The sequence below is a fragment of the Pelmatolapia mariae genome, linkage group LG17, assembly GCF_036321145.2.
Source record: "Pelmatolapia mariae isolate MD_Pm_ZW linkage group LG17, Pm_UMD_F_2, whole genome shotgun sequence".
NCBI lineage: Eukaryota > Metazoa > Chordata > Actinopteri > Cichliformes > Cichlidae > Pelmatolapia > Pelmatolapia mariae.
Window position 1 is genome coordinate 25,322,593 of NC_086242.1, and position 26,481 is coordinate 25,349,073.

General features: G+C 38.5%; 1 protein-coding gene across 1 annotated transcript in view; it reads left to right on the forward strand.

The window, feature by feature from the left end:
• The first annotated feature begins 12,623 nt into the window (after positions 1-12,623).
• Positions 12,624-26,481, forward strand: part of pde4dip (phosphodiesterase 4D interacting protein) — a 93,715-nt gene continuing 79,857 nt past the window's right edge. Inside the window, exon 1 of the mRNA XM_063460147.1 lies at positions 12,624-12,865. The gene's annotated coding sequence lies outside the window, so the exon portion shown is untranslated. The remainder of the gene's footprint in view (positions 12,866-26,481) is intronic.

The window sequence follows — 26,481 nt, forward strand, 5'->3', positions numbered from 1 at the left end:
CTTCATTTACACACAGTAATTTGGGTAGTTTTTCATAATTCAAGTATCTTCAATGCAAGCCGGCACTGTCAAACAGTTACAGAGCAGAGCAAATGTTAGTCACAAGGAGAGAAACGGTTCACTGATGAGATTTTAGGGTTTTTCCTGACTTGTATGTCACTTTTAAGGAGGGGTTTTTCTTTTTCCTTTTCACCCATTTCATTTCTTGCTCTGGGTTGTTTTCCTGATCACTGATCCCTGACTTTGGGATGTCCAGTGTCAGACCCCTGTCACCCTCTCCCCTGCCAGGCGCCCAGGCTCACCTTTCACAGCCAGGGCCTGGCTGCCCCGAAGTAATTCCAGATGTGGAGATCTTTTTGACCTCCCAACCCACCCCCACCTCAGCTTCCCTTCTTCATCCTCCTCCCCCAGTTTCGCCTCCAGGCCCTGGTCTGCAACTCCATCAGGGCTGACAGCGTCCCCTCAGACATCGTCTCTACTTGAATGAGCACATGACATACAAGGCAGCTCCCCCATTACCACCGCTCCTCCTCCACCCGTCACCCTCACCCACCCACCCACCCCCCCATCTTAGCAGCACATCTGGAGCTCATTACAGAGGAGACAGTAAGAGCGAGGGAGGGGTGAGGAGTCTGCATGCAGAGTGTGTATGTGCAAGAGAGCGGGAAAGAGAGCGTTACTTAACCCGGCTCCTTTGAAACATCCATCTTTTTTTTCCTTTGTTCCTTTCTCCTTTTGCTTTTTTCTCCTTGACTTTTGCATTTCACCTTCTTTTCTTTGCTTCCTGCCCCTCACTCTCTGCCTGAAGTAAGCTTTGTTCTGCCATCAGTGCCACATGATCACAAATACTTTATTAATGAGTGGTTTTGGAAAAGAGCTCAACACAAAAAATAGAAAATCTCCAAGCAGTCTGAGTGAAATACTGCACAGCTGTTAACAGTGTGTGGTTTGGGTGAACAACCAAAAGAATGTCCTGAGATGTGGAGTTTCCACGCAAGTCAAGTTGACTGAGAGGTTGCACTGTTTGTGTGATTAAGTCACTATTATTACACACTTTTCATAAACACAGATGCAAGCTCGACTACACCCTCTGTTGGATTGGAAAGGAAACATAATTAACTTCAAGCTGCCATCCCAAGGCTAACATTGATGAGCATATGAACTGTTCTTGCATTGCCAATGAGTGGTTGTTTTCCTTTTCTTTACAATCTGTCTGCTTTTTTCCCATAAAAACGATGCTTGCTTTTACTGATTAACACGTGCTATTTCTGAAGCCTGTGCTTCCACCAGAAGGCATTTAACCCGAAGAGGTAGCCCTCACTTTTGCACATTTGACCATCATTTGTATTATTTGCAATAACTTCAGGATGGAGTTGATGGAATGTAACTTCAAAATTATACTCAAGTACCTTATTCAAATTGTACTTTCTGTTACTACATGCCGGAAAATTGACAGCTTTGCTTTTATGCTCAGCTCTCTCTTAAACACAACAGAGCTTTGAGTTTTCAGTACAGGTTTCGGCATCTCTCTGTAGTCTTATCCATCTCAGAGTTTTCATGCGAGTGCAGGCATTCAGCTTTTTAAGTCATCGAGCATAATATGGGATGCTGTTTTGTTTTGGGGGTTTTTTACTTCAAGAAGAATTTCAGCCGAGTGAAACTGTCTAGACTAATGGTGGTTCTCATTCTTGTGGCATATTATACTCTCTAGGTGGAGAAAAGGAGAACATGAGCAAAACCTTTGGCTTGTTTGATCTGGTGACGAGTAAACAAGTCAAAGGTTTTTGTAGCTCATCTAAACCTTTTTATGTCTGGAGGGCAAACTGAGTCAGCATGCCTGAAACATTACCAATAATTCCTGTTTGCTCATGAAAACTGTGCACACACAGGAGCATAAGTCATAGCCGATACAAAGGGTGGTGGATGTTACTTTGTTTTAGTTAAGATTGTTGTCCTTATCTTCTGGTATCTGACCCATCTAATCATTTGCTCATGCATCTTGCACCATCTTATTTCCGTGTAGTGATCACAGATTTGAACTTGGGGATTGCAATGTTATTGTTACATACAGGGGTGATGGTCAATGCTCCAAAAATAAGAGTTAACCTTTAAATCCAAAACTCCAAATGAAAGGCTTTCTGCACAGATCCTGGGTTTTTCCATGCTGCAGTTAACATAGTAACAAAGATAGTTTTTGTCTCCTCCTGGATCTAACTTAATTATGGTGTGATAAATGCTTCTGGCTCAACTTAAATAGCTGTTTGGATTATTTTGGTCCTGGATGAATTAGCATTTTAATTCTCTAAGCCCTTCTGAGGTCCAGCAGGGAAACAACCAAAACAACAATTATGGTGAGTGACATGACGTGAGCTCTGAGACGCCATCGTTGTATAATCATCGGCAGAGCTCATATTCCCTTATGGCACATGAACTATTTAAAGGAGTTTGTCAATTACTTACAGGAAGTTCAGCCTCTCGCAGCTGAACAAATGTATGACCTGGGAAATATGACAGAAGTCTCAAGAGCACAAACATTTACTGAGCACAGGGAATATTACATTATTCATCGAACAGGCATTGTAACACATTTGTGTTTTTACCTCTCGCTGCCTTTAAAACCGTCTTTCATGATAGAAGTAAAGCATAGAAGTATCAGACTGTATCAGATTGTAAGATTACAAGCAAAAAGACGGAGTGGGCTGTGTGCCCACTATCACGTGTGTGTCCGCGGGTGTGTTTATATGTGTATCCATATGTGTAAATGCACCAAACTGATTGCATTTTCAGATCACTTTGCATGATGGCATCAAAAAAGTTGTGGTTCAATGCTCAAAAAACCCTTCAAATTCTAATATATAAAAAAAATAGTGTCAATTTCACGATTGAATTTGTTTTAGTACTTTTACTTAAAAAATGCTACAGCTGCCATAGCTGCACCTAAACAGGAACTCAGATTATCAAATGTCTCACTCCCTCTGCTGGACACTGAGAGAATGCACAGCTGCGACATAGCCAGGAAAAAAAAGTAACGTCAGCTGCTCCATAAATAATAAGTGTTCATGCTGATATAAACACACAAATCAAAACATTAAATTAAATCTAAAATCCGAACCAACTATAATTCAAAATAAAAAATAGGTTAATTTCCTAAAATAAATATGGTGCATTTTGTGTATTCTCAACAAGGTTTTTTCAAAAAATGCAACCCAAAATCAAGGATAATAAAACTAGAACATACAGTTGTTCAACCATCAAATTTAATCGCTGAAACTGATTTAAAGTAAAACTAATTTAATTTTTCTTAATGGTCTTCAGAAATTCAAATCTAGCTTGAATCAGACATAGATCTCCATAATAAATCAGAAAATTCGGGTGAAAAAACAAAAACTAAAAAACATGAAAAATGAGCACAAATTTGGAAGCATTGCAGTATAGTACAATCAATACATTTTTTGTCTTTTGGGCTGATTTAGCTGGGCTAAAACTAAGAAAACTTTGAGGAGACGTGCACCCCGTTCTGTGATTTTTCCCATCACACCCAATCCATGTTCCTCTGTGTTCCTGACTGAAATAGAGAACAGTAAACCACCTCAGCTATCTGTAGCAGAGTTTTCTTTAATGGGCCTCATGCTGGCCAGTTAGAGATGATTTGAAGAAACATGATCCTGGAGCTGGATCACATCAACCAAATGTTGGCACATCATATGGGTCTGGGCATGCATGAGGATGTAGGAGTAAGCGATAGAGAAATGTCTGTTTTTGGAGAGTGTTTGTGTATGTAGGTGTGTGTGTGTGTGTGTGTGTGTGTGTGTGTGTGTGTGTGTGTGTGTGTGTGTGTGTGTGTGTGTGTGTGTGTGTGTGTGTGTGTGTGTGTGCAAATCAAAGTATAAAGAGAGGCTGCAATTTAAGCACAAGTCTTTAGATCTGTGCCTGAACTTTAGGCAAGGTTTCTTTTTCTCATTTGAAGGCAGGTTTAGTTTTCTGTAATAGTTTGGCTCAGCTGGAGCTTGTGTGTGTATGTAGGTGTGTAAGTGCAATCAGCACTATATAAATGGGAGTGAGCTCCAAAATGAATATCATTGTCACATCTCATGCCAGAGCAAATTCTCCATCCAAAACGAACAATTTGGAGCCTACGCCTGCCATGGAAAATCTGCCTTCAATTTTCCCAGTGGTGGCGGTGTGCGCAGTCGCCCCTCAGACTCTTTTTTTCCACTTTCACACACATACACTGACTTCACAAACCAAAGACCAGGCTTTCTTTTCCCTCACACACACAATGACTTGGAGATCCAGTTGGCCTGCAGCAAGTGGACCCCACAGTTTATTTTTTTTTCAATTATCCATTTAGCGTAAGTGGCACTCGGCTGATGGGCTGCACGCCGAGAGGAAATGTTTGTATTGTCCTTATTTAACAACGGTGTTTAAACTAATACCTGATTAGCAAGAGTGAATCGCCTTTGGGAAATAGATTTTTAACACTGCTCTGTTTCATTTCTTTTACTTATAGTAATGACCCATCAGAATTTCTTCAAAACAATGTATACACTTTTTCTCTTTCTGACTTATGTGTGTCTCATGCAGACACTGTTCAAATGTGTTGTGTTTAAGAGAGAGCTGAGCAAAAAAGTCAAGCTGTCAATTTTCTGGTGTGTGGTAACAGAAAGAATGAGAAAATAATGCCAATACAAGCGAAATGAAAGAGCTGTCCCTGTAGGATGTCTAAGCTATCCCTTCAAAATAGGGTGAGAGGCTCAGTCATTCAGGAGAGGTCCAAAGTATGGCCACTACTCCTCTGTGCAGTCCTTGATTGATATTTTTCCTACTGAAACCACAAATCTTTTACTTTTGCTGGCCTGTCTTGTATCCAATCGTCGCCACTTAATCCAGAATTGTTGGGAGAGACCACCTAAATGCCATGATGCAACTTCTTTTGAAGCCCTGTTTGATTATAAAGGCTACGCAATCCCCCCATTTACAGCACAAGAGGGCTCGAGAAGGGCTTAAAGTATCAAAATGATGTGAATCATATGCCAAGGCCTACACACTCACAATACTCCAATTGGAGACTGTGGGTTAACATGTTAGACAGCACCACCATTAAAACAACAATTGAGGAAATGGAAGAATGGCATTCCATTCCACAAGTAGAAGTTTTTTTTAAGAAGGACTGAAATTGTTCATGAGCAATTTTTGAATTGATCACTGAGTTCAAGTATTTATCATTAAGTAGAGATCTTTTTAGTTTTAGTTAGTGTTTTAACTTAAAGGCAATTAAACAATGAGTTTATGTAACTCAAATAGTGTTTGCGAAGAATGTTGGAGTCATTCCAGTGAAACGCCAAATACAGGCAGATATATGGAATCTCTACTTGAACTTTTTTTTTTTTTTGAGCGACTGAGCAGCTACGTAACATGTGTTTGTAATAAGGGAGCCACCTGTGGGCCGGCAGGGTTGAGGTGGTGATGAATATCAGTGCCAGGCTGGGACAAGCAGCATATTTCCTTCAGCAATGAAGCTTTTGATCACTCCATCAGCTCTGGGTGCAGGAATGAGCTAATATTAACAGTCAGCTGAAATGTCCTAACTTGAGTAGGAGCGTCACACGCAATTATGACTAATTCAAACAAACAGAGCAGGAAACTGCAGAAAGGTCCAAGTATTCTCTACAAAAGAGCAAGCAGACGTAAACGTAACGTCACTCATCAACACATCTACACACCCATTAACCACACACAGCATTTGATTTTCCCTTAAATAAACCTCATAAGTAGCTTTAAATCAAAAAAGACTAATTTGCAGATTACATTCATATATCTTGTAGTTGTCTGTTGACCTCATGGATGTAATCACCGAGACCATGTAAAACAGGCATTCCACAAGGATTAGTAATGTTTATTGTTTAAGGTATCCAAGTATTTTTCCCCCCTTCCTTTTTTGTTGCGTTTTTTTGTTGCGTATTTTTGTTGCTTATTTTTGTTGTGTATTTTTGTTGCTTATTTTTGTTGCGTATTTTTGTTGCTTATTTTTGTTGCGTATTTTTGTTGCTTATTTTTGTTGCGTATTTTTGTTGCGTACAGATCATCAAACAAATTTTGACAAAGATAACCTGAAAAAAATACAAAATGCAGTTTTTAATGACTGGTTGTGCCTCCAGTTATTGCTGCTTGACAGCAAGTACTGCAATCAAGTATTTGTGATGGCTGCCAATGAGTCTTTAAGATCACTGTTGAGGGATTTTTGGCCACCCTTCCTTGCAGAATTGTTTTAATTCAGTCACGCTGGAGTTTTTGGGTATGAATGATCTACTTAAGGTCATGCCAAAGCATCTCACTCTGATTCAAATCCAGATTATTTATTTATTTTTTATTCATTTATTTTATTAATATATTTAGCCATTCAGAGGTAGACTTTTTGGTGTGTTTCAGATCATTATCCATAACCCATCTCCGTTTGCACATCAGACCACAAACTGATGGTCAGAAATTCTCCTTCAAGATTTTCTAGTAGAGAGCAGAATTTATCCATTCTTTAGAAGTCATCCAGGTCCTGGATGACTTCACACCACCACCACGTTTGATTGTTGGTAGGATTTTCTTATCATGAAAAGCTGTGTTAATGTTCCACCTTCCACCAGGTGGAACAGGACACAAACCAAAATCTCAACTTTTGTTTTGTCAGTCGACAGAGTATTTTCCCAAAAGTCTTTGTCATGATCTAGATGCTTTTTGGCAAATGTGAGGCAAGTCTGTGTTTGTTTTGGTTAATAGTGGTTTAACGTTTAACATTATGCAATCCATGGATGCTGTTTTTGCCCATTCTCTTTCTTGTTGTTGAAACCTGAACACTGACCTTAACTGAGGCTGTTCTGGGTATTTTGGTGTGACCTGTGGATGAGTTTTTTATGCCCTCTTATTTTAACTTTGATTGGCTGGCCATTAGTGGGAAAGTTCACCACTGTTACAAGTTTTCTCAGTTTGTGGATATTGGCTCTCACTGTGGTTTTTTGGGGAATCAAGAAATGTATTTTTAGTCTTTCTAGATGTCAATGAATCTGTTTCTCACCTGTTCTCTGTTTTCTTTAGATCGTGGGATAATGTGTTGCTTTTTGAGATCTTTTAGTCTACTTCAGGTTCCTGGTTGTGTTCGAATGATTTCTTGATTCGACCGGTGTGGCAGCAAACTAAACTAGTGAAACTAAACTCAGCTTTTCAGAAAGTTTTATTAATTACAGTTAATTCATGATTTAGATTTGGATACCTTTACTCCCTTAATAAATACAATCATTTAAAAGTTGCATGTTGTGTTTACTCTAGTTATCAATGTCTAATATTAAAATTTGTTTGATAATCTGAAACACGTGTGGTAAAAAATAATAAATCAAGAAAAGCATGAAATTCACAGCACTGTATATAATTGAAATTTGGGTACTGCATAGAAATTTGATCAAATTTACAGTAATGATACCATTTATTTTTGGCAGGTCTGCTGTGACCATACCATGCTTTAGCTATGCTACTGTCATAGTTTTTGTAATAGCTGGATTCAGTAAGCAGATTCAAACAACTGATAACTGACAGGAGGAGGCGCAGATCGATTGGTCACTGCTTTAACTGTCTCTGTGTCTGCCCTCACAAGCCATCTCTCCAGAATATAAGCAAGTTAGCCACTTGGCATGAAGTGCATTATTCTCTGCTTTGATAAAAATGTTATTTTCCAGGGCTTTTGAAGTACCTTTATGATATGGGTATAGTGTTCCCCTTCTCAAGAAGATTAGTATCCAGGTAGACAAACTGATCGTTTTCCTATGGGCAGAATTGCTGACTGTAGGCAGAGGAAAGAACAGTAAGAGCTTTAGCTTTCATTGTTTTTATTTTTCCGGTTAATGTGAGTCTCAAACTAAGGATATCCAAGAATATTTTGTGCAGTGGAAGAAGCCTACAAGAAGTAATTGTTGTTGAGTGTAGCAGATAGTAGCTGACAGTTGCATGTGGGGTTGTTCGTCTTTAGGAACAGTCTCACACGCACACCAGTATCCCCATGGCTAAGGCGGGAATTGGATTTTGGATGCACGGGGCAGGTGGCAACCAAATCCCAAGTGTTCACAGTACATTCAAAGTTCCACTTGACTGTCCAGCCTCACAACAGTGCAGCAGGATATTTTAATATATTCATCAATGAAACCCATTAGCTCTCCCCCAGCAGATTGTCCCAAGAGGTCCTAAGCTGGCTGGATGATGGTGAGGAGGACACGTATTCCTAAATAGAAGCGCCTGGTACACCACCAACTCATTCAGTTCTGAGACATGTGAAGCTAGAGACACCAGCAACTGTAGTCTTGTCTTCCAGGGGCCAGAACAGGTGACACTGAAGAAAATGGCTCAGGGTAAATGAAAATTCTGTAAAATTATAGTTTAATATAGTAATGACAATCGAAACATGACCAATCGAAAAATCAATATTGAATTGGTGACAATATTGACTAAAATCAATATTGTATTGGTATGTGACTTTGCAAAAACAATGTCGGACTCTGTAGTTTTCTCTGGTCCCTACCCCAAACGGACCAGTGACATGTTTAGCCTCATTTTCTCCTTAAATTGCTGGCTGTCTGAGTGATGTCCAAAAACGACATGGGCTATATAGATTATTGGGAAACTTTCTGGGGAAACTTGGTCGTATTAGATGGCATCCATCCCAGTTTGGATGGAGGAGCTTTCATTTCTAAAAATCTGAACAAATGTACTAAACCAGGAAGCAGAGTTGCAGTCTTACACGCCTCTCTGCAGCTTCTCTCTTCTGGTTATCCCACCTAAAACCCCATCCCCTTAGACTGTGTCAGCTCCCAAACAGACAAAAAACAAACTAAAAACCAGCAAAAAACAATTTGAACATTAAGAATCAAAGAAAGAACAATACAGCATTCACATCTGCACCAAAGAGTAAAACAGTGAAATGTGGATTATTAAACATCACCTCTTTCTCTTCCAAGTCCCTGTTAATACATGTTTTAATCACTTATCAACAATTATTTGGCAACAATCTCCCACCTCAGCTTGTAAATCAAGTAAAGAAGCAGAAAGAGTTATAATCCATTTAAAAGCCTGAGACTTAGCCTTGTCCACCCCAGCTGGAAAACTCAAAATCCAGTTCTATTTGTTGTTATAAATTGTCCACCTGGGCCTTACACAGAGTTTTTGTCTCAATTCTCAGACTTTTTTATCTGATTTAGTGCTCAGCTCGGATAAAATAATTATTGTGGGTGATTTTAACATCCATGTAGATGCTAAAAATGACAGCCTCAACATGGCATTTAATCTGTTATTAGACTCAACTGGCTTCTTTCAAAATGTAAAAGAGCCCTCCCACCACTTTAATCACACTCTGGGTCTTGTTCTAACTTATGGCATAGAAACTGAACATTTAACAATATTTCCTAAAACTGTCTTTGGTCTGATTATTTCCTGATAACATTTAAATTTACAATATTGGATTACACAGCAGTGGGGAGTAGATTTCATCACAGCAGATGTCTTCCTCAAAGTGCTGTAACTAAGTTTAAGGAAATAATTCATCCACAGCTCTCTTCTTTATTGCTTTGTGCCAACACAGTGCAGAGCTACGCTACTCCCACAGAGGTTGATTATTTTGTGCCACACTTCTTCACTGTGTACAACTCTAGATACTGTAGCTCCTCTAAAAGTTAGAGCCTCAAATCAGACGTACTTGACTCCCTGGTATAACTCTCAAACACACTTTAAAGTGGAAAACTGGTAAGCTGGAGAGTAAATAGTATCTCACTAAATTAGAAAAGCATCATTTAGCCCAAAAAGCCAGTTTGCTGCTCTACAAAAAGCCCTCTGTAAATCTGGAACATCTTATTATTTATCAATGATTGAAGAAAATAAGAACAACCCCAGGTTTCTCTTCAGCACTGCAGCCAGGCTGACAAAAGGTCAGAGCTCTGTTTTAGCCAAGCATCCCTTTAATGTTAACTAGTAATGACTTCATGAACTTCTTCACAAATAAAATTTTAACCATTAGAGGAAAAAAAATTACTTGTAACCATCTTCCAGACATAACATTATGCACAGTTACTTTCAGTACCATTGAGTCTTTTTCTCCAGTTGATCTTTCTGAGTAAACCAGTTACCAAACCATCAACGTGTCTTTTAGACCCCATTCCTACAAGACTGCTCAAAAAAGTCCTACCATTAATTATTCCTTCAATCTTAACCTCCTAAGACTCATCGCATGCATTTTTAATTTTTCTTTGCTATTTGGGTTGATTGGGACCTAAAGAATGTGAAAACAAAGAATTACCAGATTTTTATTTTTATTTTTTTTTACCTAATTTTTGTTTTTGAGAAAAATGAGATCCACATATGAGGACATTTGTTTCAAATTTTGCTAGAACAGTGGCAGTATAATGTCCTAGTAAGTGGATATCAGGCCCTTGTAGAGAAAAATTAAGCATTATGGTCTAGACGTCCCAAAATGTGATGTCCACATACGTCAGGTCCTAGGAGGTTAAATATGATCAACCCATCTCTAATAATCAGCTATGTACCACAGGCCTTCAAGCTGGCAGCAGTTAAACCTTTACTTAAAAAGCCATCTCTTGACCCAGCAGTCTTAGCTAATTATAGGCCAACCTCCAACCTTCCTTTCATGTCAAAAATTCTTGAAAGAGCAGTTGTCAAACAGCTAACAGATCATATGCAGAGGAATGGCTTATTTGAAGAGTTTCAGTCAGGTTTCAGAGCTCATCACAGCACAGAAACAGCTTTAGTGAAGGTTACAAATGGACTAATCTCTGTGCTGGTCCTGCTAGACCTCAGTGCATTTGATGCTGTTGTAATTATTTCTTATTATTAAGACAATATATAAAACAAATGTTATTTCATCTGTGTTTTCATTTTAGTTTTATAAGTTCACAAGAGCATCCAGTTTGGGGTATTTTCTTTTAAAGTCTAGCTTTAATATTGTTTTCATTCATCTGTCCATTCATTTTTATCACACGCTTTTTGAACTATAGTATTGTGTAGCTATAGTTTAATTCAGTTCAATTTTATATATTTATTTATTTATTGTTAATATACAAATTTAATGCATGTATTTAATTATTTGTTGTTATTAATCTTTGTTTCTCTTCCACAGCATGTCTTTGTCCTGTCTTCATCTACTCACCCCCAACCGGTCACACCAGATGCTGCCTCTCCATGAGCCTTATTCTGCTGGATGCTTCTTCCTGTTAAAAAGGAGTTTTTCCTTTCCTTCCTTCCTTCCTTCCTTCCTTCCTTCCTTCCCACTTTTGCAAAAGCACTAGCTCATTGGCAGTCATGATTGTTGTAGTTTTCTCTATTCACTTTATAATATTGTGGGGTCTTCACCTTACACCTTCACATTACAATATAAAGCACCTTGAATTGTTGTTGTGATTTGGTGCTACACAAATAACATTGAATTGCATAAAGAGAAATGGGTGAGTCACTTCATCTCAAGTCAAATCAAATTTTTTGCTCAACCATCTCCCATTTGCTTAAAACTTTTATGGTCTTGAGTATTGGCTAATTAAAATATGAAAATAAAAATAAAATAAAATTCCTGCATTCCTGTAAAGCTCCATATTTGAGCACACCCTAATTAAAACAAAAAAGAAAAACCCTTCACATTCCAAAATATAACTTTTTTGACAATTTCTGAATAATATATATAGTTATATTTAACAATAAAACAAAAAATAAAAAGACAGAATGGTGTCTATAGCTTGAATACATGTGGCACATGTGGAATGTATGGAATACATCCCTTTTTTCATATGAGCACATGTCATGAAATAAAAACACACTGAACCCACATGTGTCTAGGAGTAACTGAAAGAATGTATGTGCCCATAAACACCACACAACGGAAATACACGATTTTACATGACTGTACATTAACTGTGGAATGTAGTGCATTATTTGGCCACTAGGTGACATAACATCAATGGCTCGCACAGACTAGTTTGAAGCAAAAACCAGGACCGATTTAAAGGAAATTTGAAATCAAAAAAAGGGAAATTCACTCATATAAACACACAGAGGGAAACACATGTAATGACGTTATTATGTTGTTGTGGAGATGGGGACAGGGCTGACGGCGTAATATCTCCAGCATTCAGTTTGCTAACTCAATAAAACAATTAACTATGTCTTTTAACTATAATTCAGGTAAAGCTCGGTTCATACTCCGTCTGATTTTGAGGAGGGGAATCATATACATTTAGTTTTGCCTAAAATTTCATTTTAGCAGACTTTTGGAAGTTTTGTAACATTTAATTTCTGACTGCTGTCTCACTTATCGATATCTCACACGCCTTAATAGTATTCAGTTGTAATATGCATTTCTTATCCTTATTCAATTTCCAACAAATAGCCAAACTCTGTCTCTTATGGTAATAGCGTGCCTCTTGACATGCTGCCAGTCTGTCTAAAAAATGTGTCATCTCTCCAAACAAAGCAGTGATTTTTTAGCACGCGTTTTACCCCTCACCCGCCAACTCCCCGCATTGACGAATCACATGGTTTCCTTGGACGTCTGAGGGAAGAGGGAACACAATCTGCGTGCATAAAAATGAAAATCCAGAATACCCTTCAGTGAGGGGGGGGGCTTAACCCACCAATTAGCTGCAACGGGAGCATTAGTGGTGGCGTCAGAGCAGCAGCATCTCTGACTCCAGATTGAGGTGACTCCTGCAACCATGACCGGATGATGAAGGGGTAATAAACGGATACCGGCGATGATGTGCTCGTGGAGGTGAAGAAGAAGATGGCTAAAGAGAGATGCTGCTGTCACCGCAACATACGACTTACATACGAGGTAGTCACGCATCGTCTATTTCTATTTGTGCTGTAATGTAGAACCGTTTTGGCTGAATAACAGCAATAGAGATGGAGACACTTATTCTCGTGTAACTGAAAACAAATTTAAAGGAAATGCAGTGCATAAGAACGCAATGTGTTGTTATTTATCCGCCCAGCAGGCATATTATGTTGTGTTGTAAACCAAAATCCAGTGTTGATGCTGTCAGGCGGTGACAAGCATCTGATTGGTCCGCAGGAGGTCTGGGACTGTTATTAGTCAATAACTGTTTCCTGTTCCTTAGTGATTTATTGATTTCTGAGCTATATGATTTTCATTAGCAGTCTCAGTACAGACCTCTTCCTCTACTGTAGCTTTCCATCTAAAGGGCAGTACTTGTGATTTTTCCTTCTCTTGAATGAATTACTTCTCTCGAACAAGTTTCTAGGCTTTCTCAAGTGTTTTTTAGATAGAAGACAGAGAATAAAGGAAAAGCAAATTCACATATTTTAATGACTGTTTTGACTGGCAGTGCTGATGTAATTTATGCAATATTTGACATTTACATCAAAATATTTAGACAATAGTTTGAAAGTTAGATTAGAAATTGTACATGTATGCAGATCTCATTATATATAGAATGTTGGTCATTCTGATTAGGCTGAATATGCTACATTCTTTCCAATCACATGACAAAGTCCTTTTTGATCAGGCCCTGTAATATCTTAAAGATCAAACGCTATCACATTATCCCAATAGAATCCTTTGCTCTCCAATTGCAGGCCAGAGTTTCTAAAAGTACGATTCCAGGCACTCGAACAAGATATCAGGCCCTCTCCTGTGGAACTAGCTCGCAGTCTGGGTTTTGGAGACAGACATCATGTCTACTCTTAAAACAGGGCTTATAGTTTGGTTTGGATTAGGTGACCTGGAACCAACATTATTACAGTTTTTGTTTTCTCTAGATTATAGGATCATGCGGAGCCCGTTCTCACTCCCGAGGCGTAAACATCCCGACGTTTGTCACGTCCTGCGGCGTTCCTGAGGAACGCGAAAGGTGACCTTCCACGTTGTTATGGTACGCGGCGGTTTCCAGCCCTGTACTGCAGCCCTAAACTTAACCTTATCACTAAGCGTAACCATAACCTTATGCCTAACCTTAACCATAACCTTATGCCTAACCATAACCTTATTCCTAACCTTAACCATAACCGTATCCCTACGCCTAACCATAACCTTATGCCTAAACCTAACCATAACCGTATACCTAAGCCTAAACCTAACCTTATCGCTAAACCTAACCATAACCTTATTCCTAACCTTAAGCAGCACTTTAAGGAGATGAAATAGTGTTTTCCCAAGCGATTTTAAGGGGAAAAGCGAAGATGTGTAGATTGAGTCCAAACGGTTCTCATGTGTCCGCAGTTTTCCGATGTCGTGACGTAGGAACGCGTTGGGTGCCCGAAAACGTAATATGTTGAGGATTTGTCACCTAGCGTAAAATGTTACGATTTGGGAGTGAGAACGGGTTGATATAACACATTTAAAATTCAATTAATTACATTTTATTTATTTTGAGCAAAATCATGGCAACAGCCCCTAAAATGATAAAATGCTTTAATTCCACACATTTTTATTGCAGTTTTTTTTTTGTTTGTTCAACCCACTGAATTAAAGCTGAAAGTCTGAGCTGAGTTGTTTCATTTAAAATTCATTGTGGTAATATACAGAACCAAAATTAGAAAAAAGTTGTCTCTGTCTGTCCAAATATTTATGGACCTAACTGTAAGTAGAGTTTTCAGGTATCTGTACTTTACTTTAGTAGTTATTTTTACTTTTTACGTTTACTCCCTACATTTTAAACAAATGTCTTTACTTTCTACTCCTTACATTTTCAAAACAGGCTCGTTACTTTTGGTTCTACTGTATCGTTTATAGCGTTTATACTCGAGAGTTAAGTGAGCCGGAGGGAGTACAGTTGTGTGTAAGTTGTGGCCTGTTGTAACCTCAGGTGGTCAGTGGGCACTGATTTACACATCACCTGAAATATACCATGTGGTGTGCTGTAGTACCTGAAGTACAACTTAGCTGCTATAAAGAAACAGCACCAGGGTTAGTGTTGTTTGTTTAAATACGAAAACAAGTTCAGCTCTATTTGCTGAACACAGGTAACTCAATGGTCTTGTACTTCATCCTATTTTACACCGGACATATATTAACAGACTTCACACTTACATCTACTCATATTGTCATTCACTGATTCAGGCATAACATACATTCATTACTTTAAGGACCACTTTTGTGTGTTAGATGAAGATAAACTCAAGCTGTATATTTACTGTAGTACTGTGCTAAAGGTAATAAAAATCTTTTACTTTTTCACTGTTGTAAAGGGTAAAAGGATAGGATAAAATACCTTTTACTTTAATTAAATTAATTAAAGTCATTAATTAAATCAATTAATTAATTTAATTCAACATTTTTATTTGCATCTTCAACTGAAAACCCAAAACTCCAGAAAGTACTCAGTTAAAACAAATATTTACTATTCATGTACTTTGTTAGGTGTATTTTACATATGTATTTCATTTGCAGACACTTCCACATATAAGTGAGATGCATTTATCCCAAAGTCAATTTTGCAAATAAGAAAGAAAAAAAACTCCTGTCAATTAATGTTTGTTGATGTTTAATGACTGAGCATTATGTCACTTGTGGCTTAGATTTGTGTTATTTGAGCCAAACCATCAAACTGAGTTATTGATTATTTATAAAGTAGTTTTTCATAATATGCGCTTTGGATGGGGGAGGGCTAATAAATGCATTTGTCTTCTGGCTAGATTTGAGTGAAAACACCTGGGAAAATAATGGCCACATGCTCAAACTGTTGTTCAGCTACTTTATGATGTTGATTTCTATCGTGAAATATTCTTCGTTTTTTAACAGTACACACCAGTGAACTGTCATTCAAAGTCTTTCTGGCAGATTTTTGGCCTTTAAACACTCTTCAAGATCGTCATTCACAGCTTGTACATAAACTGCTGAATTAACTGGACAGCAACATCCTCCCTGCACAGTACACAGACCCCGCATCTAATAAGACAGAGAGTGAAGGTCTGTGCCTCATTCTCTACTCATGGTGGAGAAAGATTCACAAAACACTAATACATCTCTTGTGAGGGACTAAATATTTGCATTCATTTTAAAAAAAGAAAGAAAAGAAAGATGTTTACATACATCACCAGAACATTCTCATTCCCAACGCATAACATTCAGACGATTTGTCATATATGTATCAGATTTAGATAACAGCTCAAATGGAGTCCTGACAAACTTACTCAGGTCCACTGAAGATAAAGTTCTCAAAAATAACCCTTTTTGTTCATATTTTTTCTACATACTTCACTACTAAAGGTATTTTTGACTGTGTTGATGGTCAGTTTTGTCAGTCACAACTCTAGTTGTCTGAGCACTGTCCAGCACTGGGATGGCTGTAGCTCAGGAGATAGAGCAGGTTATCTACAAACCAGTAGGTTGGTGGTTCCATCCCTCACTGCTCTGTGTGCCTTATATGCATGGGAAAGATGTTAACGGCAAGTTGCTCTCTGATTGCTGTCTGCTCTCGGTATGAGGATGTGTGTAAACGTTAGACAGAAAGAATAGTTTGAATGAGGCATGTTGAATAAAGCACTTTGAGTACTGAGGTGGAGCACGATATGCAAACCAGTTCATTTATAATGGTCCAGTGTTTCGAATTTTTGTTGTGGAATAATGAAATGTTCTTTTGACATGTTTTTATTGGAGATTCAGTATCGGAATTTCAGGAGCGTGACCACGCCTCCAAACACGCTCCTTCCAGTTCTCATCTATATATGTTTCCCCAGTTCTACAAGCTGTTCATTCTCGTTTGCCCCACCATCCTTCCCCTTTTCAATTCTTTAACTTCTTCACTTCCATTTGGTACACGGGGATCTGCCAGGCCCCTTCGAGGCCTTCCCCAAACCGCAGCTCAATTCATGTCCAAGCCATTCACCTTTACCTACTAAAATGCTGCCAAACCTAAAATGAGGATGTGGGCCCAGTGAATTATAACATATGTATATTATTTCCTAGTGCTTCTGAGTTTGGTTATTTGCTGCTCTTGATTTCTTGTTTAGTTATGTCAGTTCCCTGTGATGTCCAGTCTATCCTAGTCTCATCTCTGTGTCTTGTCCTCAGTGCCTGCTGTTGGAATTCAGTCTTGTTTCTATGTTAGTTTACCTTATGTCAGTTTGCTTCTGGTCTTTGTTTCATCTTCCCTCATAACCTTATGCTGCATGCTCATCTGTCTGTGTTTTTCTCTGGTCCTAGTTTATTAGTCTGTTTTGCTCATCCGCTGCTCTGTTATTATTTTTGTTAACTCAGTCTGCTGCCTGCAATTAAGATGTGTTTAAATTTAGTTCCGGTCTGATGAGTCCTACATTGGGTTTTCAATTTAATTACTTTGAACTTCTTTCAAATAAGTATGAAAGAACAAATCGAGTAACACACTGTCAGAGGTTTACTTGCAAAAAAATAGATACAATACAAAATACATACTTTCAACCTTGATCACAGGTGCATGTCATGGCAAAGCCAATCACATGTAAGCATATATCATAGTAGTAACTAGTAACATGTTGTATCACATAATTGCTGCTCATACAAATGTCACTTTCAACAACATCCCAAATATGCTCCACTGGACTGAGATTTGGTGATTATGGAGACCAGTAGGGTCGTGTTTCTCCAAACTTCTATTGTGGAATTTTGGTGAAAAATTTGTGCAAAATATAGCCTCCGTATCCTGTTCTTAGATAACAGTAGTGACCAACAGTGTGGTCTGCTGTACCCCGTCTGATTCAAGGTCAGATACTTTCAGAAATGCTCTTCTGCTTACATTTTTCTAACAAGCGACTGAGTTACTGTTGCCTTCCTATCAGCTCGAAATTCTCCACTGAAAAAATGAGAGCAGCCCATCTGGCATCAACAACCATGTCACTTTCGCTCACCTTTCTTCCTAATGCTTGGTTTGAACTTCAGCAGGCTGTCTCTGCCATATCTACATGCAATTTAGTAAAGTTTAAAAGAAATCCTTCACATTTCCTTTTTGTGTTTGAACACTTTTTATTTTTGCAGTACTCTTTCTAAAGTCAGTAAGGTTTTGATTAAAGTAAAAAAGTATTTATTCACTGTAAACAGAGTTGAGGTGACTGACTGACATCGACCTGTTATAATTGTTAGCCAGCAACAGCAGTCTAAGCACAAGAGCACAGATACAAGATTCAAGGTGGAAAGCTGAAAGTTAACGAGGAAAAAAAGAAAGAATGCACAAGTGGGAGGGTAAAGGATGTGATTGGGTTAATAACAGGGTGTAGCTTTCTGTCAGGAGACTGGCCCTCGTCTCTCTTGTTTCATGTCTCATGTCTTTCATGCCTGTCATCACCTCAATCTAGAATAACAATATCAGATAACATTATTCATAGTAGTTAAATTTAACACCGAATTTCTACATCTAGCTCTACTGAATAAACTGTCCCGTTCTCGTAATTTCTCTTTCAATCTTTTTGGAGCGTGAAGGTCCGACTCAAGTTCTATGATCATAGTTTGACTGCCAAAAATTAAGATGTGAGCTCAGTCAAGGGAATTTGACTGATTCTTCTAAACCACAGGAGTCATGTGTGAAATATCTACGTGCTTACACAGCAACAACTGAGTCAAGAGAATAACTAAACAGTGAAGAAAATCGAAAAGTTACAGACTGATATGTTAAGTGAATAAATTCTTCTGTTATGCAGTGGTGACCACAGCCTGTCAGAAGAGAATAATGCGCACACAGAATTAATATGGAATTGAAAGAAATGATAAAAAACATATAATCTTAGATGAAACTGGTAACTTCATGTAGTCTCATAAACAAATGTCTGTTTCTGTGGTAACAATATTCTGCTAATATACAAGTTAAAGGTAAATGATTGCAGGTGTGTCACACCACCTCCTTCCTGGTATCCATTCCTCAGGGATGTCCCCTCTCTCCAGGATTGTGTTAAACAAAGACCACTTAAAAAGACCACTGCCCTCTCTCCTACATATCCATACTGCCACAGGTATGTCATCTGGATGCCACCTACCTTCACACCTGCCTTTCCACTCTTCTTCCTCTTCCTAAGTGCCCTCATTACTAAATTTTCTCCTGCCATCATCTTCTTTTTCATTTTCCTTATTCTTGTTTCTATAATAATCTTTGAAGTTTACTTTCAAATTGTTTTTGCCCTAACCCCATGGATTGGGAACTAGGCCTGATGTAAGGAATTATGAATACACAGTAACACCCAAGACTCCAAGTGACCCAAGCAGTAAATCACACTTGAGTGAAGGGTTTGTTATTTTGGCTGATTGCGTTTGGCTCAGTTGAGGGAAGCCTCTCAGTTCAACCTCTGATTTTCTGTCTCTTCAACCGATAAGGCCTGCTGGCCAGCTGCATGCTGTGTGCTATGTGTGGAATGTGAGGATATCTATGCTTAGGTCGAGATGGAAGGACAGTGAAGGTGAGGAAGAGAGGAGAAGAGACATTCCCTGTTCCTTAACTGCAAACTTACAGGTCATGTATCTGTATCTATCTTACACTAAATTATGAATTGACCAGTTTTAGATTTCATATACGCACATAGATCCAAATATAGCAAGGTATCTCTTTGTCATGAATATTAAGTGTTATTTACATACTCAGTTCCTATGAAGCTGTTATTACATGGCAGTACATGAAGTAGTAGAATTTACTACTAAAAAAGTCTTGTCATCTCAATAAAATTAAACTGTAGTGAGTTATGATCACTATAATCTTTCTTTCCCCCATTTTGTTTGGCTTATTTCAGCGCGAATCAAAAACAGGTGTCAAAAAAAGGTGCACGAACTCTTGGTTTATGGCCAGCATTAGCACATGTATTGTGGTTGTGAATAAAAACAGTCAGCAAACATGAACATCGGGTACAGCTGTCTGGCAAATGTGAATCTATATAAAAACCTGTGGGAGTTTAGAAAGCAGAATACAATTCCTGTGTCTTTCCTGTTTTTTTCACCAGTTTGTTACCACTACTATACTACTTTCACTTCATTTCCACGATTATTTTATACAAAAACATTATTTATCTAAAACGGTGGATCATGACCAAAGGAGGAGACAATTTAATTTTATTTGGATCTGGGAATGTGTTTTAATAGTATCATTATTATTATTATTATTATCATTATTATTATTTTCTTTTTAATTATTATTATTGTTATTATTATTATTATTATTATTATGAGTCAAGGTTTTCCCCTTGAGTGCCATTAAGATTTGAATTCAAATACAATTTTCTCGTTGCCATACACACACTTTTATAAAGTAAAGTAGCAGCAAAACAAATGATAAATAACCATTAACCCTTTATTGACCATGGGCCCACCGGCGGGCCCATTTTACAGGTAAATTTGAAGGGCCGGTCAATAAAGGGTTAATACTGTAACTTGGCACACCGTGTCTAATTGTGCTTGCCCTTCGTTTACTAAATGATAATTATCATTATCTGTGCACATTGAACTGAATATGCAATATTAAGAAAGTTAACAGAAAATTAAAACTCCTATGACCAAAGAAGAGGCTTCTCTCTAATTTATAAAGGCCTGTTTCTCAGGTGAATGAATATACAATTTGATCCTTTGTGTTAATAAACTGCCACACCCAAAATTGCCCATAGGAGTTTTTCTTTAAACCAAACACAGTTCAAATCTGATTTTTTTTTCCTACATACAGACTCCCACTTTAAAAGACCACACCCTCCTGTTTGGAGAAGCACTGAATAAGAATTTCCACAAACGTCCAGACCACTGTTTTTGACTCCTAGCCTAAAGCTGTCTAGCTTTGATCCTGAGCTCCCTCGGCCAACCTCAATGTGCTGCTTGTTTGTTCAGATCTAGTCGGCACAGCTATACTGTGATTCTTTTAAACTGATTTTCAAGAGAGTGATAATAGAGGTGCTTAATGCTGCTTTTATGTGAAGGATCTGAACATTTTCTCCAGGAAAAAATGTAAAGCAGTTCAGTGTTTTGTGTTGGAGGAAATTTGTGTCTAAATGCCGCCTTTTACCTGTTGCAACACGTTAGACACACCTACAGGGAGAAGGAGGTGTGCATAAACACACATGCACACTATCAAACACACAGGTATCCTCCTTGTGCTCCACCTGCCTTTAAAAAGTACCAGAGGCAAATAGTCAATAGACAGTGAGTATTTTATTAGAAATGGCAGGAAAACGTTGGTGTGGTTTATACACCCACTGACACACACACGCGCACACATACCTGGTGAAGCGGCTGTTGTGGAGCATGCTGAGACAGATCACTCTTTCATGGTGAACCAAGCAGCCTCTGTGTACCTTTGCTCCACGGTGCTGTTTACCACGTCTTTCTGTGACTCTCGCTGCCACGTCAAATGACTGCCTGGGTGCTTGGCTCGCTCCTCTGGGAGCCTCGTGGCCGAAGAGCCTGACTGTGGTCACTCTGCTTTGACTCTGAAGATTCTCTGCAACTTTGCTATTTGCAGCTTGTAATATGCCTGGGTTTGACTGTTTACTGAAACTCTAATGGCAGCTAGGAGGTAATCGGATATCTTCGGGTCTCTGAAGGCTGAGGCCAAGGACTATTCACCTGACAGATGAGGACATACTTTGCACTGAGCTTTTGTGCTGTTTTTAAATGATACAGCTGAAAAATGAGTGGATTTCTTTATAGAGGAAGGTAAGCCTTTGCAACAGTGCTTATGATGAGTCAGTTTGATGAATGTGCATGGTTTGTGAAGTGTGAGTGTGTTGTATTTCTTTGTTCTGTATAGGCATGTGTGAGTGTGCTTTTATAAATGTAACATGTAGAGAAAAGATTTTGTTCTGAAAGCAGATAGATTAAAAGTCTCATTTACCTTTCAGGAGAAAAGAGAGCTGTTGTGTCAGTATTACATTGAAATTAGCTCAGCCAGCTGCAGTCATTTCAACGTAAACAGCTGAATTATCTGTGTCCACTGTTGTTATTTTAACCCCTTCAGGCATGTGACAAAACATTAGTCATGTTTTATTTCTCATACTAAAAGTAATTCATGCTATTACACTAACAGTGTAATATATTGTGTCATCCAGTTGGAACTTGTTCTTAAAACTGATGAGATGACTGAAAACTTCACGATTTGGTGGCTGCTGCAGTCCAACAAATGGAAATATTCTACATGTTATTGTCTGGGGTTAAAGTGGAATTTGGCAAAGGGGACGCTAAGTTCAGGGCAGCCAGGGAGCAACTACATTATATTACAATTTAGAAGCCTTTGTTACATTTGCCACTATCCAACCCGTGGCCACCTTAAAGCTGAAATTTGGCACCTGTTATTAAAAAGCTTAATACAACTTTAGATTAAGATTCACGTTAAATTGAAATTGATGACATCTTCAAGAACAAATTTCTGTTACTTGGTGAAAAGTTCTGTTACTTACTTATTGAAAACTTAAATTTGCAATTATTTTCAAGCATTATTACCTTTCTTTTCAAAGGTCAACAAGACATGAAAACTTCATGTACAAAATATTTAGTCAAATCAAATGCAAACTGCCTAAAAGATTGCTGACTTTACAAACAAATAAGATTTTAAAACCTTCTCCCTTGGTAGTTACACTTCCGCCATTTGGATTAATAAATGAACACAAACAGAAGCAGAGCAAATCAAGATGAAGGTTTCATCCACCCTCTCCAGTGCTAAAGTCCCTTCGTCTAACCTCACAATACAAGAAAAGAAGGCCGTTGCATCACTAAGCAAAAACAAAACATCACCATATTACCAGCCGACAAGGGGAGGTGCACTTTTGTTCTAAACACAACGGATTATCACACAAAAATTACTACACTCCTTAGTGACAACAGTACCTATGAAGCCTTAAAATGAGACCCCACAAACGACTACAAAAGTCAACAGTCGCCTGCAAGAACTTGAAAAGGATAAAGTTATTGACCGCACTACATACCGTCGTCTATACCCAGGGGATGCTATACCCTGTATTTACGGACTTCCAAAGATCCACGAAGAAGGACTCCCACTCAGACCCAGTGTTAGCAGTATAAACTCAGCTACCTACAACATTTCCAAACACCTTGCCACCATCCTTGTGCCCCTTGTGGGGAACAACCCCATCACATCAACTCCACTGACTTCAACAACAAGGACCAGAAACCTGCACTGGATCCAGATGTAACCATAGTGTCCTTTGATGTGGTTTTACTCTTCACTTGCATACCTACAACTGAGGCAGTGGAGACTCTCAGAAAACGACTACAAGAAGACAGCTCCTTGGAAAACAGAACCGGCTTCACCCCCAAACAAATTTGCACACTGTTAGATCTTTGCCTTACCACAGCATATTTTAAATACAACAAGGGTTTCTACAGGCAAAAACATGGATGTGCCATGGGCTCCCCAGTGTCACCTATTGTAGCCAACCTTCACATGGAGGAAGTGGAAAGAAAAGCTCTTGTCTCTTTTAAAAGGACAGCACCTAGCCATGGGTACAGATACATTGATGACACCTGGGTCAAAACTAAGCTGAATCCTTGACTGCTCACATCAACTCATTGGACAGAAATTTAAAGTTCACCAGTGAAGACACAAAGGATAACTGTTTGCCACATTGATTGATATACCTTTATTAGTCCCACAAGGGGAAATTTCATGTTAAGGCTGCCGACCTATTGCACGCAATGGCGGCACCATCTTAGGAAAATGGAAACCTCAACATTGCCATAAGCCCACACACACAGACCTGTACCTACTCTTTGACATCCACCATCCTCTGGAACACAAGCTTGGAGAAATCAGGACCCTGAAACACCGGGCAGAAAACATTCCCTCTATGCCAGAAGGGAAAAAGAAGGAACACACACGTAAAGAAAGCTCTTAAAACGTGGTTATTCTAATTGGGCTTTCGTAAAATCACCAAAGTTGCACAGAAAAGAAGGTCAGACACCAACTAGAGAGAATCAGAAGGACAAATGGAACTATACTGTCATCCCCTTTTGTAGCAGGTTTATCAGAGAAACTCAGGAGAGTCTTCCCCAAACAAGACATCCCAGTGTACTTCAAACCCAGCGGCACCCTCAGACAAAAACTGGTTCATCCCAAAGACAAAACTCCCAAACACAAACTAAGCACCATAGTGTGTGCTGTACAGTGCAGAGAAGAGTGCTCAGACCTCTACATTGGAGAAACCAAACAGCCACTTCATAAACGCATGGCACAACATAGAAGAGCCACCTTGACAGGACAAGACTCAGCTGTATATCTGCATCTAAAGGTTAAAGGTCACTGTTTCAAGGATGCAAATGTTCACATTTTGGACAGAGGAGACAGATGGTTTGATAGAGGAGTGAAAGAGGCCATCTATGTCCACTGTAAACGACCAGTTTTTGAACAGAGGGGGTGGCTTATGACGTCAACTCTCTACCATCTATAATCCAGTTTTGAGATCCCTTTCCAGACACCTTAACGCCCACTAACATTTTGCGTCATTTGATCTCAGTAAGTCACATGATAGGGTCAGGCAAGGCCTCATGGGTTCACCCTAAACCTTGGTTGATTAGGGGCGGATCTAGAGAAATTTTCTTAGGGTGGCATGAAAATCAAATGGGGTGGCCAAATCAAAGCCTTTAAAAAAAGCTAACATCTCAGCACTTGATCCAGGATACCTTCTAACTTCTTACACGACAGCTTTTTAATAATATTTAATGTGCTGCAATTTTAAAGAACCGTTAGAAATATAAACTCTGCCAAAGCTAACGTGATTACACCCCTTGGGATCTTGCCCTTCACTACCACCACCCCCTTTCTCCTGCAGAAAAAAAAAGCAACACATATTCCGGTGTTACATATGGTTAAAATAATTCAAATGCAGTAGGTATACGTTTCACATAAAATCACACAAAAAACATAAAATCCTAGTAGTAGTTATATATTTTTTACTGTAAAAACCACAGACATGTTTAGTAAATTATTTTCATAACTTGAAATGCAAATATAAATTGTAGATTTTGAAAACGTATGCACAAATTTTGTAAACAATAAAGTTATATACAACTATTTATCTAAAAATGCAGCCAATGCAATTACACATAATCCTTTTCTACTCTACTTGAGCACTCAAAGCACATTAAACATCATGCCCCATTCACTCAATCACACAAGCACTTTTTCTGTGCTTTGTCTCCCTAATATTCACAAACATTCACACTCGGATGCATTAAGCAACCTTCTGATTAGTAGATGCTCTGCTCTACCTCCTGAGCTACAGCGACCCCACTTCTTAAGCAGTCTTTACCTTAGAACAGAATCTCTAATCTTCCTCTCATGTCTCCTCTTTCTTATATTACTCTCCATCGCAGAGAGTAAAATGATCACACATTAACATTTTTTCTTCCTTTGGAAATACAGCCACTTCACCCATAGATATCAAATTATGTGCCAAATTGCACAGAAACAGTGTGTGTGTCATATATCATATATTGAGCCTTTTAAAATGATGAATTTGAAATTACCTGGCATTTCAAAAAAGTTGGATTTTGTTCACTCCACTTCTGTGGTGCTAGCTAGATGCTGAAGCACCTTGGACACAACTTATATAACTTATGGTTCTATCTTAACCATGAACGCATCAAAAGAATGAGATGAGAAAAGGATGTGTGCATGTGGGATTATTTAGTGACTTAATTGTCTCAGAAAAAATAGCTAAAAGGACCATTAGACTGCAGCTCTTAAAAAATAAAATTGCTTGACAGTATTTTGTATTAAACTGTCAATCAGGTTTATTTACTCTTCAACTAAAGGTGTTGGAACACCATTCCTCAGTGTTCCAGGCTGCTTTAACCCCAGGTTATAATGGTATAATGACAGCAAAATTGGCTAGCTTGCCAACCAATAATTCACATGAATTCAGTCTTTGCTTTTGGCTAATAAATGATTTACTGATGAATAAATATCATTTGATATACACAAGTTATTCTAACAGATCATATTAGCTGGTGAAGTAATTTGGCAATGTAATGTTAGCAAAAAAGTTAGCCATCTAGCAATCACTGCATGGATTTGTTGATAGGTAGTTTATAACATTAGCTCATAAAGTATTTTAAAATTACCAGTTACAGGCAGTGTTGGGAAGGTTACTTTTAAAATGTATTCCACTACAGATTACAGAATACATGCCCCAAAATGTATTTTGTAACGTATTCCGTTACGTTGCTCAATGAGAGTAACGTATTCTGAATACTTTGGATTACTTAATATATTATCATGCTTTTTACAACTACATGAATGTACTATTGCTGTGATTTATTACTATTACTGAAGGTTATTCGCCATACCAATACCAACTAGATGTTTAAATCTTAATGTAAATGAGTAACAGTAAGGTGGACATTAGGTAAAGCTGCACTTTTAGCAGTGAACGCGTATATAAAACAGGTCCGCGGCTCCAAACCGCAGTAAAGGGACCTCTGGCTAATACCTCTGGTTCCGTGTCGGGCTCGTAGCCGTAATCTAGCTTTACTTTGTT